Genomic DNA, 16,508 nt, shown 5'->3' on the forward strand with positions numbered 1-16,508 from the left:
TATACGTGCATATATGTTATATAAACGTGGGCAAATGCGGATAGAACGTAAAAAAATATACCTAAACAATACGGTATATATTACAGGTATCTTGTTATATTCTCGGCTATATAACAAAACCAATAGAATATTGTTTATCGGGTTATATGGCGTAAACGAAACCTTAGAGTAAGTACTGCTATACTTGTTTGCCAAAAACATTGCCATTTTAAATTGATCGAATGTACATTTCAGCACACAATAAAAAATATTTCTGAGATAAAACATATATACACGCAACAATCCTGTTAAATAACTGAAATATTTTTAAATATTATTATTGTTTTTCGTGTTTTTATGAATAATAAACATTCAGATTCCAGATATATTATAGTTGGTAATCTACTCTACAAGCCCAACTATATTATTGAATCGTGTTAAGATGATTGGAATAATATCATACGTAGTTATTATTTATTGTATAATATGTGATCAAAAATTTTTTATAAGTAATTGTATAATTAATTTATGAATTAAAATATTAATTTAATATCTATAATTTAAATCTATACTTATATATCATAATATTATACTATTAATATACTATACTACTATAACATCAGAAAACAAATTCGTATTTAACAATTTATAAGGACTGGAAAACACCTAATGAAATATGTATCTTTTTTTCAGTCTAATTAAAATGTCTATAGTTTTCGTAGTTGCTATATTTGTATAATGTATTATAAAATTATATAAACAATGACTTATAATAAACAGTTTGGTTTACCTAATTAAATTCTAGTACAATAAACTATTTTAAACCAAATATCGAAATTAAATTATTGTGTATGTATTATATAATATTTATCTTTTTATTTTTTATTATTAATATTTAATAGTAAACATTATTCACAATCTCATTACTAGCGTAGTGACAACTATTGTTGGTTATCATTATTTAAATGTATTTATAATTCAAACATACAAAAATATATCTTATCGTACATCATTAAAAATAACCAAGATATAAAACAATACATGTTTGTTAACTGTCTACTCCAATACTCATCAAATATGAATGATGAGTCGCTTTTATTATAAATTTTGTTTTTTGAACATGCTAAAAAAGTCTCACTTTTCTAAACAATGCGTCATGGCTGTTCTGAATTAACATGTATCACTGTCATGGGCTACGTATGAACTGTGTGACTTACTGAAAATAATTGGAACAAAAGTTTTTAATTTTAGCACAAACTATTACTGATTTTGCGCACCTAACAAATGTCAACTTAAAAATGTTTGTGAAACTTTATTTTATTGCTCGTCATAGGGGACGGTTTACTTAAATAATCATAAATATTAAATACAAATAAAAACGGCATGGTAACGATGACATTAAGAATACAACATTATTATGTACAAACAAATACTAAAATGTACGCTCGAGAAAAAAAAGGTTTTGAATGTATTGACAGTAGAATGATTATGTAATCATATAAAAAAAAAGTTGATATCAAATAAATTTGATTAGGTGTTGAGGGTCAAAATATGAACAAATGGTTCAATTACTTAGATATTTGTATAAACGTAGCAGCAACTAATTTATGCTGATTAAATTCTTTTTTAAGGGGCATTTTTAAAAGTCTAAATAAATGAGCTGACAAGTAAAAATATTTAATGCTTGCGTTTTTTTTTTTTTTAATAGTATACTAGTATTTACACAGCTACGCTCAGTATTCGTGTTTGATAAAAGGTGCAATTATTATTAGAAAAAAAAATAATAAATAAAAAGTAAAAAAAGTAGGTAGGTACTGTAAAGTTTGAGAGACGCGTCAAATAAGAGAAATACTCAATACGAGTGTTTCAAACAGACGATTATTTCGCAAACAGAAAAAAAATAATAAATAAATAAATAAAACACATTTGAACACAATCAGTTGTGAGACTAACCAATAGTGAATAATTTTGTTTGTATATGTTGTTATTGTTTTTGATGTTGTTCTCGAAATTTATTTATTTTTATTTTAACCCGACCGACCTACGGCTGAATAATACCAAACGCATTTATGTATATTGTACATGTATGTAAAGGTACTTTTCTCCCATCACCGAGCCACCTACCTACTCTACCGCGGGTCTGTGGGAAATCAAAAATTGCTATCGAATCAGACCGGATGATTTATTTTCATTGCGGGAACCGGGTGTCACGGCGACACCGTGTGTTTCTCGTCGATAACTCGCAAAATGCACAAAACTTGTCACGCCTCGCTGACGACTGATCTCCTGTGTATACATTTACGTACGTGCATATAAGGGAAACGAGACGTGGGATTTGTGAGAGTATTATTGCCGGATGTCCTAAAAGTATGCCGAATACTATATAATAGTACCTATAACTAGTAGACAAAAATATTTCGTCTTCTTGCTGTCACTATGATGGCAATTTATTCGTTCGTAAGGAACCGAAGACTTTGTGACTTAGTACAGTGCCTTTACGGTTATCTGTTTATTGTTACTTTTTAGTTCGATAAACATTATAAAAGGATATGAATTTATTATAACTAGTAACGACTATAACTTATCTAATATGTAAATGCATTTGTATAGTAAACAAATAAATTATATAATTAAAACGATTATTGTTGAAACACCATACTGTTAAGGTTAATATTTTTTTCATTCAAGTACAATGCAATCGCAGTCAAAACCAATTATGTACTTTTTTTATTATATTTAATGATTATTTCATTTACAAGGCGCGTTATTGTGCACACCATAACCGATCGTGTTAAGGATAAGTGGTTTAAAGTATTTTACTGGTTTAAAACCATATAATTTCAACTGAAGATGAATTCTGTAATAATTCGATAAGGTAGGTTAATGGAAATTTTATTTTCTGTTTGTTCTAAACTATCAAAAGCGTGTTAACGACAAATTGAAAAAATGAATTTTATAAATTAGTTTTTTGATAGCTTAACAATAATTTTTGTTAATAAAATTTATCCCACATTTTACTATGAAACCTCTTTCCCCGAAATACTCTATCTCTTTTTTTATCGTTTAAAATGGTAATAATTCTGAAAATCATAGAGTTTGAAGTGTAAACATTAAAAACTTATCACTTTATTCATATGTTTTTGAATATTTGGTTTTGTAACATTTTTTTTTTTTTTGAAGAAGAAAGAATTTTTATTTTAGACGTATAGAAAGGAGAATACCAGAAGATCATCAGAATAACCCTTTCGAATTATCAAATGATGAGGTGCATTTAGTTTTCTATTTCTTAAGAATAAACGAGATATTTTAATTAGATAATATACTTGTAGTTATTTTTTTTCCAAATAATTTCCAGAAATAATAATAATATATTAATAATTATATTTATGAACGTTATCATGATACACAAGTAATATGTAAAAATTAAAACTAGTAAAAAACTTTTGTCTTGAAAAAAAAAATGTTTTATAATAAATATGTATTCGTTTTTCCATTTAAATTATCGCAATAAAAAACTTTTAATACATAAATTATATGTAATAATTTTTATTAAATATCTATTTTCTCTATTTTCTTATTTATCAGACTTAACGTTTGGAGCAAAAATTTTAAAGCAGAACATTAAATATTTTATTAATTTTAATGTAAGTAGTAAATTGGTATACGAATATACTGTATTTCTAGTTCTAATTTCTAAATTTTCTTTGATTGAGTTAGTCTCAGTACTTTAAAATAATGTTAATGAAAATACTCTACTCTACTTTTCTACTTTGACGTATAGAAAACACATTTCACTACACACAATCCTTTACAGATTTTTTTGTTATGTATCATAAAATTGGTTGTACGGCGCATTAGATAGATAAAATAGGTACACGACTGAACAAAATACCATTAAAAATTACTGTTATTATTATTATTTATTATTAGAAAATTAATCAATTTATTTGTGATCAATGCTAAATCTCCTCGCACAAAAATTCACGATCTATATTCTATGTAATTGTTGACACGCAGACTAAACCTTTATAATTTGTTGGAAAAAATACTATTAAAGAGGTTTCTTAAATGCTTTGTCATAGAAACATCAATATTATAATTTATCCGTATAATACGCATATTTTGAATGAACGAAACTATTTCGATAAAAGTTATCACTTTATCAATAAGATTACAAGAATTATTCTAAACTTATGATTTATGGTAAAATACGACAAACAAAGTTATCGTTATTACGTTTTGCATTAGTATTGTAATTTTTTTCTAACGATCTAGCTAGAAAGTAACATCAACTTAATATTTAAATTGTCATTGTATAGATTTTCAACAAGCAATATTACAAATTATTTTCTGTTTTTAAGGTAATTTCTCGTCTTTTAAAAAAAATATTTTCTTTTAGTCTGATCTACATTTAAAATAAATGTATATACATCTATTGTTTAATTTATACTAATAAAATATAATTTATTGTAGAGTCTACAATCGTTATTATTTTGAAAATATTAAACTTTTTTGACAATATTATTCTAACTTAATTATAATTGCAAAACAACATTTTCTTAAAAGTTTAAACTTTTCGAAATGAGTGTAGACACTTAAATCAATCATCTTGTATAAACATTAAAAATTAAAAAAATTAAACAAAAAATAATTGATTAAATTTGAAATTTAAAATAAAAATATCATAAGACCCGTTAAATATGTGCATTTCATAAATTATTTTGCATGAAAAAGAAAGAGTTTACGCTTGGGCAACAATATAGGTACATTCAGTACAGATCATTCAGTGTGATGTCAAATATCCTTTCGGTTAATATTGTATTTCACTGACATGTGCACAAAGTACCTACAAAAAGAAGTTCACGTACACAAAATAAAATATTGGTTTGTAAAGAAGAATGTCTTTGACGATTTGTAAGACTCGGGCTGACAGGACACAAATGAAATGAACAACTTAAAAAATTACTTGAGTGAATACATGTAAATGTAAATTTATATTAGAAATACATTATCGTTATGTTCTGGTTGGTTTCACTGACTTGGCTGAACTAAAATATTCAAAATGCACATATTTATAATTTACTCGAGTTTAATAGACATATAAATTATTCACGAAATTCAGATGCAATTGTCTAATATGTTTGTCAAAGAAATGTAAACGATGTTTGTCGGCTTTCAGTTAAGGTGAATTTATGAAGGAATTGTTATTACAACAATAAGTATATTATTATATAACACTTTTATTACTGACATTTTTCTTTGACGTTATACTTTGTATTTCTTATTATTGGAGCATTTCTTGCAACGGCCATTAAAAAGTTTAGACAGATCGTTTAGCATTAACAACACTGGTGTTCTGTAACGTATATTATATACTGGAAGTAACTTACATTTTCATTATGGATTGCGGAAATACGAATTATTCGACCAAATTTTTTGTGTTCCGAATATTTTTTTTTTTAGGAAATCACACGGAAGGTTTCACAAATGTGAATATTAAAACATATCCTCCTTTGATAGTTAAAAAGAAATATATTTATTTAGAAAAAAAACGAATAAGATATTATAAAAAATTATATCGAATAAAAAATATGATATACGTTCCCGAAATAAAAGGTACTATATTATCATTGATATCCGACCGTCAGCATTTATGGAAATGTAAACCGATATCACTCTCGTTCGTCGATCACTTACATGTATACGTAGCTCTGTAGCAGTCACTATATTATTATTATATAGTTGACATGCTAATTTTTTTTCTCCAAAAGAGTCAATACCTCGCGCTGCAGTATCATTTTTATATTGTTTTCGCCTCATTGGCGTTTCTGCTCGCAATGTGAGTGAACATTTTGCGTCGAATTTCTCGTTATTCAATAGACGCTTGTTTTAGTTTCTCTCGTTCATTTTTGCATATCAAACGAACTCTGTACCTAAGTGTTGAAAAGTATCTTTTATTAATAATTTTAACCATTACGCAGTAAACGATTAACGAGGACAAGTCGCATAATTATTAAATGGGGTGCACACCCTCATACGTCGCATGATGAACTTGTTTATCACACGAATTATTAAGGTTTCTCATCATCGTTAAAATCAATACATTTTAATTGATTTCTTACACTGAATGCGTGCAAAATAACATTAATAATCGTCAATCCAAAATATGATTATAATGTATTAGATTCAGTTAGATCACTCAATAAAACGATTACAGTAAACTAGGCGAGGTTTCTATAATATGTGGTCCAATTTTTTATTGTATTTTCTCAATTATGCATTTAAATTTCTGTATAAAATACTGTCTATTAAATTAGATTATACTATTTGTATCTCTCAAGTAAAAAAATAATATATATATAAAAATATAGGTATTTTACTAGGAAAATTACAATAACAAAATCTTTATTTACGTATATTTACTTTTTTTATGTATAAAAATAATATGCAGTTTTAAATAATTTATTATGTAACATATTTAATAATAATAATAAACTAATGAAAACAGTGTGAAACTGTAAACTATTTATAATATTTGAGTTTATTACTGTAAATATAAAATTTTCAAATTCCCAAAATTAAATTGTATTGTAATTGTACAGTCATCAAATGTTAATTAATTCTAAGACTGACTTACACTATTTTCATAATATAATTCTTCAAGAATTAAATCTCTTTTAATAATTAATAATTATATCTAGAAAATTAAAATTTAAACAATTAAAATTTGCAGGTAGGTATTTATTATGCATTCAAAAGTTTAGGTACACACGCACGATGATAATATTATATTATTTTAATTATATTTTTCAATAATGATATTTGGCTACTACTAATATTAATTTATAGCAATATTTTTCAATTTTTAAAATTTAAAAATTAAAGTGTATATAATTAGATAAAGCGCATATGATTAGATCATGGATAAAAAAAAATACTACGACATAAGAACTGTGTGTATAATATTATAAATAATTAATTTCTATAGAGGAAATTTTCTTAAAAATTATACAAAATTATGAATATAAATAAATAAATGAAAAAAAAATGACTATTTATTTCAAAGTTATATCATAAAAACTGATATCTAATGAAAAGTTATGATCTTATTTTGTATTTAATTAATTTTTTTTTACTGAGTAAATAAGGCTTCAACATCTAAGGTTATTAGCCCAAATTTTTTACATATTTATCTAATTCTATGGAGGTAAATCATATATTGAGGGGGAAATTGGTAATATAAATTGCTTTAAAGTAGTTTTGATAGGCCGTGAAAAATATAAAGATATTTCACAAACTTATTTTGATTTTAATCAATAGAAGATAGATGAAAATAAATAATGTAACGAAATATAAAATGTTCATATTTTGTTGACACATAATATAATTGGAACCTTGTATTATGTATATATCTATATCAGTCAGGTAAGTTACAGATAGAACATTATTTCCGATTTTATAGAGCAATAATAACAATTTATTAAACTGCCTATACTGTTTGATCTATACTATGTAGTTTGTACGAACCAAACATTAACCTTTTTGTTATTTTATTAAATGTTTGTTGTGTTAGTTTATGCGGTACTGGACAAAGCTGAAATAGATCGTCAAAACTGAAAAGCTTAAAGTGCTTAGCTTAAAAGTGAATTTTAATTAGTCGGAATTTCAGTATAATATAGTCAATGGATGTGTTTACACGGATGCGTATAAAGTTTGTCGAAACTAGTCAAACACTCGTTCTCAATTTCACTTTCACTTCCTGGATTTTTAATTAACAATTAGTGATCTGTCCATTTTGCAAAATTTCATAAAATTCCTAAGTGCACGAACACTGCTTTAGTCATTTTTATATTATTTTTGTGTTACTAAATCAAAATAAATTAAATGTTTATCAACAATATATGTTGGAAAATGACCAAGAATTTCCACATTTAATTAATATTTCTTTGAATGTTTAATGAAAAATAGTTATACGAATGAATTATCATGAGTGTTTTATAATAGTTTTGATTCAGAACAATAAATCATAATTGTAACCTACGTAGTCACGTGGAATCGAAGATATGATTCCCCAAAATTAGTATCCTTATTCTTATTCCCGACTAATAAAGTAAATCATCTAAAATGTTTTTAAATACATTAAAAAAATGTAAAATTATTACTTTTAATTTTTGAATATTCAGAAAGAAATGATAATATTTATTTGTTATTAAAAATTAACAATCTATCAATATAATATAATTGATGTTACCAAATAATGTAAATATTAATCTTAAAGATATTTACAACCATAACTACCTAATATATCTTTAATCTTTAAAGTTTAAGATAATTTTACAAATTTTAATCAATATCTTCATTGGATTATTACAAAATCGTAAAAAGATTTTATTAATCCGAGAAATATCTTTTTATTTTGTCAACTGAACTTTTACAAGTTATTAAATCGTTTTACATGTTCATGCACAGCATATTTAAATTTTTCACCATTATATTGTATTTATAATGTTTATATATTCTCAAAATAAAAAATACAATAGCGTAGAAATAAATAGTTACTAATAATATAATAACTAAACGCAATTCAAGTAAACTTTGATGAGAAATATAAAACCATAGCAAGAATATTATGCATGACTAATCAATTTATTATTCATCAACAGCTGCACCATCTCATAAAAATAGAATACCGATATTGGTTTAGATTGTGTTTATCTTTACAAATTAGTATTAAAATATATGATAATTTATCATTAGAAAATAATATTACAGTAATTGTTATATTAATATATTATATATTTTATATATACAAACCATGTTTATTTTTAAGCTAATTTAAAATCACATACAATTGTATAATATTTTATCATGTTTATCTCGTTTCTACTTAACATATTCTTATAATGTATAAATTCTAAGTGAGAATAAAATTAATTGGTCTCAAATTGATTTGAAGTACTTTTTGAATTACTTGCTTATAATAATACTCAATAAATTCTATGAAAAAGCTCTATTTTTTTTATTGTATAATATTAATAGATTATAAAATACTAAATTTAAATTTAATCACAGTCATTTTTACTAATATTTCCGATTTTTTTAAAAGAGAGTATAAAAACCAGATAGTTAGACTTTTAATTTTGTTTTACCTATAATAGATAATCCTTGAAACTTTAATCACATAATCCAATACCCAATGGCATGCATTTCATTAGATTATCAAGTACGATAATATAATTAAATAAAAATTACTAATTTACTGTTTCCCAAATAAAAAAAAATTGTTGCTGCTTCAAAAAATCTTAACATTTACTATATATCAAGTAAATAATAGCTTTTTCGGTCTTAAGTGAACATAAAATATTCAGAAATCAAAGGTAAATGTCATTTTATTTTATTTTCCAATACATAGTATTTAATAGTACTTACTTAAAAGAAGCAAAATATTACATTTTACAACGAAAGTTTATAAGATCTTGTTTTATTTAAACTTAATAACTATTTTAATTATAACAGTATTTTAATTTTATTTCATTAAGTTACCCAATATTTAAATCCAATAATTTATTTTTTAAATGATTAAAAAGTGAAATTTTTTCATCTCACTATGAAACTAATGATATTTATTTAATTATACATCCCAATAACAACCTATATATTCAATACATTCGTAAGCACATTAATATGAAAATTCTATTTAAATAAGGTAATCTTATTATTAAAATATGGCTTCGCTGTCTGATTGCCATAGATTTTAAACATTTAAAATATTTATATAAAAATTATTAAAGATTTCTTTCAAATGTAAAAAAAATATCAAAATATAGAGTTTTACTAAGAATAAAGAAACAAAATGAATAATTATCATTCATTATAGTTTCTATTGTACCTATATCTAGTTTATTAATATTTTACAATACGTAAAACTATATTATGATGGATAATTAATTATAACCGGATTTTTAATATTTATTTATAAATCTACCTATATGAATATTATTTTATATTTTGTTTTATAAAATCAATAGCTTTTTATTATTTAAAATTATTAAGTATTGTTTATAAAAGTACAAAAAATATTATATTAATAGGATATAATCAAATTGAATTTTGATGTATGTCGACAGATTGAAAACGTAGTTAACTAACCATCCAAGTTTTATAACAATATTTTGGAACTTCTAGTTAATTCTCTAATTAAAATTTACTGTAAGGAAAAATAAAACTTCTAAAACTTTTGTTTAATTAAAGTAAAAATATATTAAGGTTTAAATTTGTATCAACAATTCAGAAACATTAATAATATATTTAACGACGAATAATTAAAGTAAATAAAATGGAAATGTTACATTATTATTTAAATGTATTTATCTATATTTTATTAAATTTTAAATGTTTGATTTTTAATATGATTTAAATTATTCATAAGGTATTTATATTTTAACTTTTACGTTAAAAAATTGAGAAAAAATAATATTAAGTTTAAGCATTTTCGTAATAAGACATACATTTTAAAATTAAAAACTTGTGTTTAATTACATAATTTCTTAGAAATGTTATTGAAAAGTTTCTCATATGAAGCACGATTGATGTTTATACATAGCTGCAAAAACTTAATAGTTAATACACATTTAAATGAATACTTATAATAATTTAGAAGATAAAAGTTAAAAGAGTAAAATCGATATTATATTAAAAAACAAATTAATATCATAATGTTTACAAATTTAAGATCTTGAAATACAGGTATTTTATAAACCAAAAAAAAAAAATGTTAGGTTTCAAAGATGGTCATATAACTCAACTATTTAACACGTATGTACTTCTTTAGAGGCTAGCCAATTATCTCATACTGAAATTATGAAGTTATTAAATTATCTTTAGTATACACACACATCTAGGTAGTAGTTATAGTTCAGTCATTCGTTCATCCAGCTAGGTTCAATTACATGTTAAGATAATTATGTAGTTCATGAGGAAATGTATCTAACCAGCTAAAAGCATAATTATTAAATATAAACCTACAATCATATTACAATAATATTTAGCCCTTAAAAGAGAGTTTACGTAACTGTAAAATTGTTTCAAGTTCTACCGGCGTATAAAATGCGTAAATATAACATTTAGTATAATATTACATTAATGGTACCTTTAAAGGTACACGACAAATAATTAAAAAGAGTATTGTGAATGTTTTTTTTGTGTACGCTATGCTCTATAAATAATATCATAAATTAATAAGATTCATAGGACGTTATGAAACACAATAATTCAAATCTTGCACCCATAAGTCGGTAAAAACAAACATATTTATCATAACCATGTAAGGTTATACACAACGAATTCTAGTGGTATATTATCTCTCTCAGCAGATAAATGACCCAATATCAGTATTTCAACCTGTTCTGTGACGGCACCAAGTGCGGGCACAGGCGGGCTATTAACCTCCTTAAAAATATCTGGCCTCCCTAAAATTTTAAAATCTACACCAACACCTAATTATTAATAAATATTTCTCATTGCCTTTTATTAGTATGTGTACGAGGAGAAAATATAAATGCATACTAATATTATATGGAAACACAACAAGTAATATATTCTATGATTTATGTAGTATGTGATGTGATTTTTAGTGTCGTTTGATATGAACATAAAAAAGGAGGATAACATAAACAAATTAAATATACATTTCAATGAATAATGTCGGTTGTTCTATTTAAGTTACATGTTCAAACTGATAACTTATAATAAACAATATAGAACATAATTTGTAATTATGCCAAAATTATTTTAATATATGGATAGTTAAAAGTACATATTAAAAAAAAATGTATTAAATTAAATACAATTATTGTATTATTTATTACAGGTATTATTTATTGGCCCTAATATAAAATTACGGGCCTCGAGTTGGCTCTACCAGATATAAAATCCTGATGGAGTAACCGAACCTGACTATAGTGAATTATTTTTATTGCGAATTTAAACATTAATATTTTTCACCAGTGGTATGATAACGTACAACACTCTTATTTAAAACTCAAATATGAGTTTTAAGTATAATATACGCTACAGAATTCAATTCAAATAACACAACAGTGATTTTGGAGTTTTTCACCCTGAATTGAATCCCGTGGAAGTAGATTAAGAACAACACAACGACCAGATATTAAGACTTTTAGAAATTAGACAGAAGTTCTTGGATAGCTTATTTATCGGAAAGAGTTTTATTTGAAAAAAAGGTTATCTAGTGTGTTAATTATCTATCACGAACTTGAAATTACTAAATCAATATATTTTAAAATCGAATTCTTATTGTTTTTATGTGAAAAGATATAATTATGGTATATAATTATGTATATGTGTATAATATTAACTATTATATTACCTGAATATTATTCAATATGTAATTAATAATATTTAATAATTATTCCATGAGTAATTTTTGTTCCTAATAGATTATCAATAGGTACATATATTACTTAAAATAAGCCAAAAATGAATTATTAAATAATTCAAATTTTGTGGTTAATTACGACATTTTAGAGTAATAACTACAAATATAAATAGATTTACTTAGGTTTAAATATTAAAATAATTCAATATATTCAGTATCGTTCAGAATACCTAAGTTAATTCAATATTTTATATAATACATATTCAATTTAAATGGAGTATTTTTCTGTTTGCAAATCATTATTTATTTAAATGTTTTATATATAAATAATATATTTTTCTATCTACCAACAAGCTAATAAAATAATACATTTTAGTTGTTAAGTACTATATAATATTTATTTATAAGTTAATATATATTATGTATACCATTTAAATTCTATATTATAGTATTAATTTTTTCTCGGTAACATTACTATTCGTCTTTAAAAATTAAATTCGTAAACTAGTTAATAATTATACAGTTCTATTACAGTAATTAATAATATTTTAATGTTATCATAAAATAATAAAATATATTAAAAAATTAAAATTAAAATTAAATAATACAAATAGGTAGTTTACCTAATATTATCGTACATAATATCTACTATAATCAATAATTAATAACTATAGTAAAATTAATTATCAATGAATACAATAATATTTTGTTCTTCGTAGCTTATAAAATATTTTTTTTTCATTAACACCATCTAAATTATAAATTAAGTTTTTGTATTAAAAAAAGGTATAAAATATAAGTAATAAGTATTATTTATAATTATAAATAAAATTTAGTTTTTTTATTTATAATTTCACCATTAACACACAATTTATTTTGTCAATAATAAATTATGAACGTGTTTTTGTATTTCCTAGTAAAGTTTATTTTTAATTATTTGTATTTTAAATTATAATAAATCATAAAAAGTAATTTAACTATACATTGATATTTACTAAATGTATTAATACAAAACATAAATATTACTGAAAATAAAAATATCCTTTTAAACCAAATCTAAGAATTTACATTATTTATACAATCATATTTTTTAATAACACTTTTTTTATGACAAATTGGCAATTTAAGATAAATCTACAACAATAAAATAATTATCACGAATAAAAAATGTTACGAAAATATTATTTATTAAAATACAAAATGCTATGCCAATACTGATTGTCATATTATAATTGTCAGTATTTACAAAGTAAATTCCAAATATTTATTAACTTCCATTTTCATATAAAAAAAGATGTTTCAATTAAATTATAAATATTTTTTTTTATAGCGTCATATAATATAACAACTACAAAAAATTGAATTCCTACTTCTTTGCATGGATTTTTTCTCTAAACAATGATTTTTTATCCATCACTCGGGGATTGTCAACAATGATTAAATATACAGAGATGAACCCTGAGCTAATATTTGCACTGATAAACTCTTATAGAATTACAACAACTACATGTTGGTTATAAAATATATGAGGGTCACCAGGAGTGTGAATAGCATGATGGAAACAAAAAATATTAAGGTTATTGAATTCGTTATTATTTCTTTTTGCATTTAAAAAGTATAATTAATTTTCCCTCGCGCCCCCTCCCCCCACACCCGTGAACCATCCCACCCATCCATCGACTGGTTGTAGAAATGTTCAACCGGCAAGGACCATTCTGAATATAGTTCGCTATTTTAATATTCACAAGGATCGACAAAGAAAATGGTCCAATTACCTTTTGTTAGGTGTACAATCTGGGGTTTCGTCTGGTTATGTATTTTTTTGCTCTTCTTTCCATTTCTCTTTGAAAATTATAAAGACGAGATGAGAATGTATAATAAGACCGTTTATCCTTATTTGAGTTCATTTCTTCATAACGTTATACTTCAGTTTCCAAGTATACTCATCATATAGACTTTCAATCGTCTCTACCCATTATTCAACATAAATATATTACATTGTATAGGTATATGATAATATAATTGGTCACTTTTACACAACTGCACTGTAAGTGATATAGTATTGTATTTATTTAAAAAGTATACATTAGTATTTAGTTCGACCTTATTTTATAAATTATGTAATTTATTTATAATATTTAAGGTCACGTAGAAACAATCTTTCCCAAGAGTAATTCGGTTTAGAATAGACATTGGGACATTCAGAATTAGTATTCATAATATTATACATAAAATATTATTATGTTGCAATACTACATTTTTATAATTTCAATGAAATATTTTGTAATATATTGAATTATAGGATTATAATAACAACACTACGACAAAGTTTTATCGATTTAATTTAAAAGCATCCTTATGATCACAATCAAAAAGTTTGAACTTTTAAACTTTTTTTATAATATATATATATCTTTTATTGAATGTGTTGAATTCTAAAATTCTAAATTTATTACATTAAATATGATTTTTTTACTTTAGATAAATATAAATATATTTATACATACGAGTACACGCACACACATGCATGAACAAAATATATATCATTCTACATAATAATATGGTTATGCTTTTTCAACCAAAAAAAAAAAAAAAACAGTTCAGTTAAATCTGATGGAACCTAAACTTCTCCCATCAAAATAGCAAGCATATAATGTATGAAACTATGAACATTTTTATTTATTTCCACGGGCTTTATTTTCAAAGCCTTCGGGACCCAAAGCATTCAGCAGTGTTCACAAAGGCCGATTTAAACGACGTATTTCTTATAGTTTATACCATTGCATATACACATTATTGGATCTTATTTTTCGAGCCATCGGTCCGTACCTATATAAATTTGTATGCTGTACACTTGATGCAATATGTTAAATATGTGTACTCCTAAAAACTCCTATTCATTAAATTAATAAGATAAACAAAAACATACATAGTGTCATTGATATCATTGATTGTTTTCCACCATAGTTTATCTATAATGAAAATATTATGTTTGAGCCATACATTTTTATTAGTAATTTTTAGTTTACAAGTTGTATTTCTGGTCTTGAACTGTTAAGAATATACATATTATACAAAATGTTAAGATGAAAAATATGCCACTAGATCATAATTATATTAAAAATAAAGTCTTTGTTTGTGTTGGAATAATAAATATTTTTTTGGAAAGTATTACGAAGTTGGAGATAAAAATAAAAAGAGGAGTGGAATAGGATCTTTAATGCTATTTTTTATTTTTATTTTTATTTATCACATACGTTACTGAACAATAAAAAGTTTATCTTATCAAATATACCCAACTAGGTAATATATACATAACTGAATTTTAACACAAAGTTTACAGTGAGGTGAGGTGTATTGAATGTATAATATATTATATTGGATATAATTATTATGATTTAAAAATTATTACAAAAGTTGATATATCAAAATTGCTATCATATTTTTATTTGTATTTAGCAAAAACAAAAAAAATCCTTAAAGTTTCTAAGTATCGCGATGAATTTGCTTATAGTATATAGTTTTACTACGTACAGATTTCAAATGTTATAAAAAATGTTTAGTAAAAAAAAGAAATTTCCTACTCTTTTAATAAAATTATTATTTTCTTCACGTTTAAACCTTTATCATTATCATCTATTATGAAATAAATAAATTAAAAAAACAATCGTCATCAAAAAAATAAAAATGCTCTAAGTTTTTTCGAGTTACATTCAGTCATGATTACATAAATTTTAAATACGAACAATTTAAATCATGATATTAATATGCCATATTGGTATTCGACATATAATGCACATTATGTAGTTATAGTGACATAAAACGTGCCAAAATAACAGAGATAAAAAAAAATCACTAAATTCTACGCTAACAATTGTATGATAATACTAAAATATTTTAAATTATAAACCGTCATCAAAATATTAAAAGCTACTCAAAAGTTCTTGGGCGTTTTATTTAATTACAGACTAGAATAGCTCGAATAAAAGTTTTTACCCTGCCCGTCAATTCCACCGTAGACAGATCATAATTCACAATAATAAGCGGTCTACTTTAAAAATGTGAGTTAAAAAACACAATAAATACTAATGCGTTTTGGAATATAATATCGTTTGGACTTCCGTACATTTAA

The sequence above is a fragment of the Rhopalosiphum padi genome, chromosome 1 (genome assembly GCF_020882245.1).
Source record: "Rhopalosiphum padi isolate XX-2018 chromosome 1, ASM2088224v1, whole genome shotgun sequence".
NCBI classification, from domain to species: domain Eukaryota; kingdom Metazoa; phylum Arthropoda; class Insecta; order Hemiptera; family Aphididae; genus Rhopalosiphum; species Rhopalosiphum padi.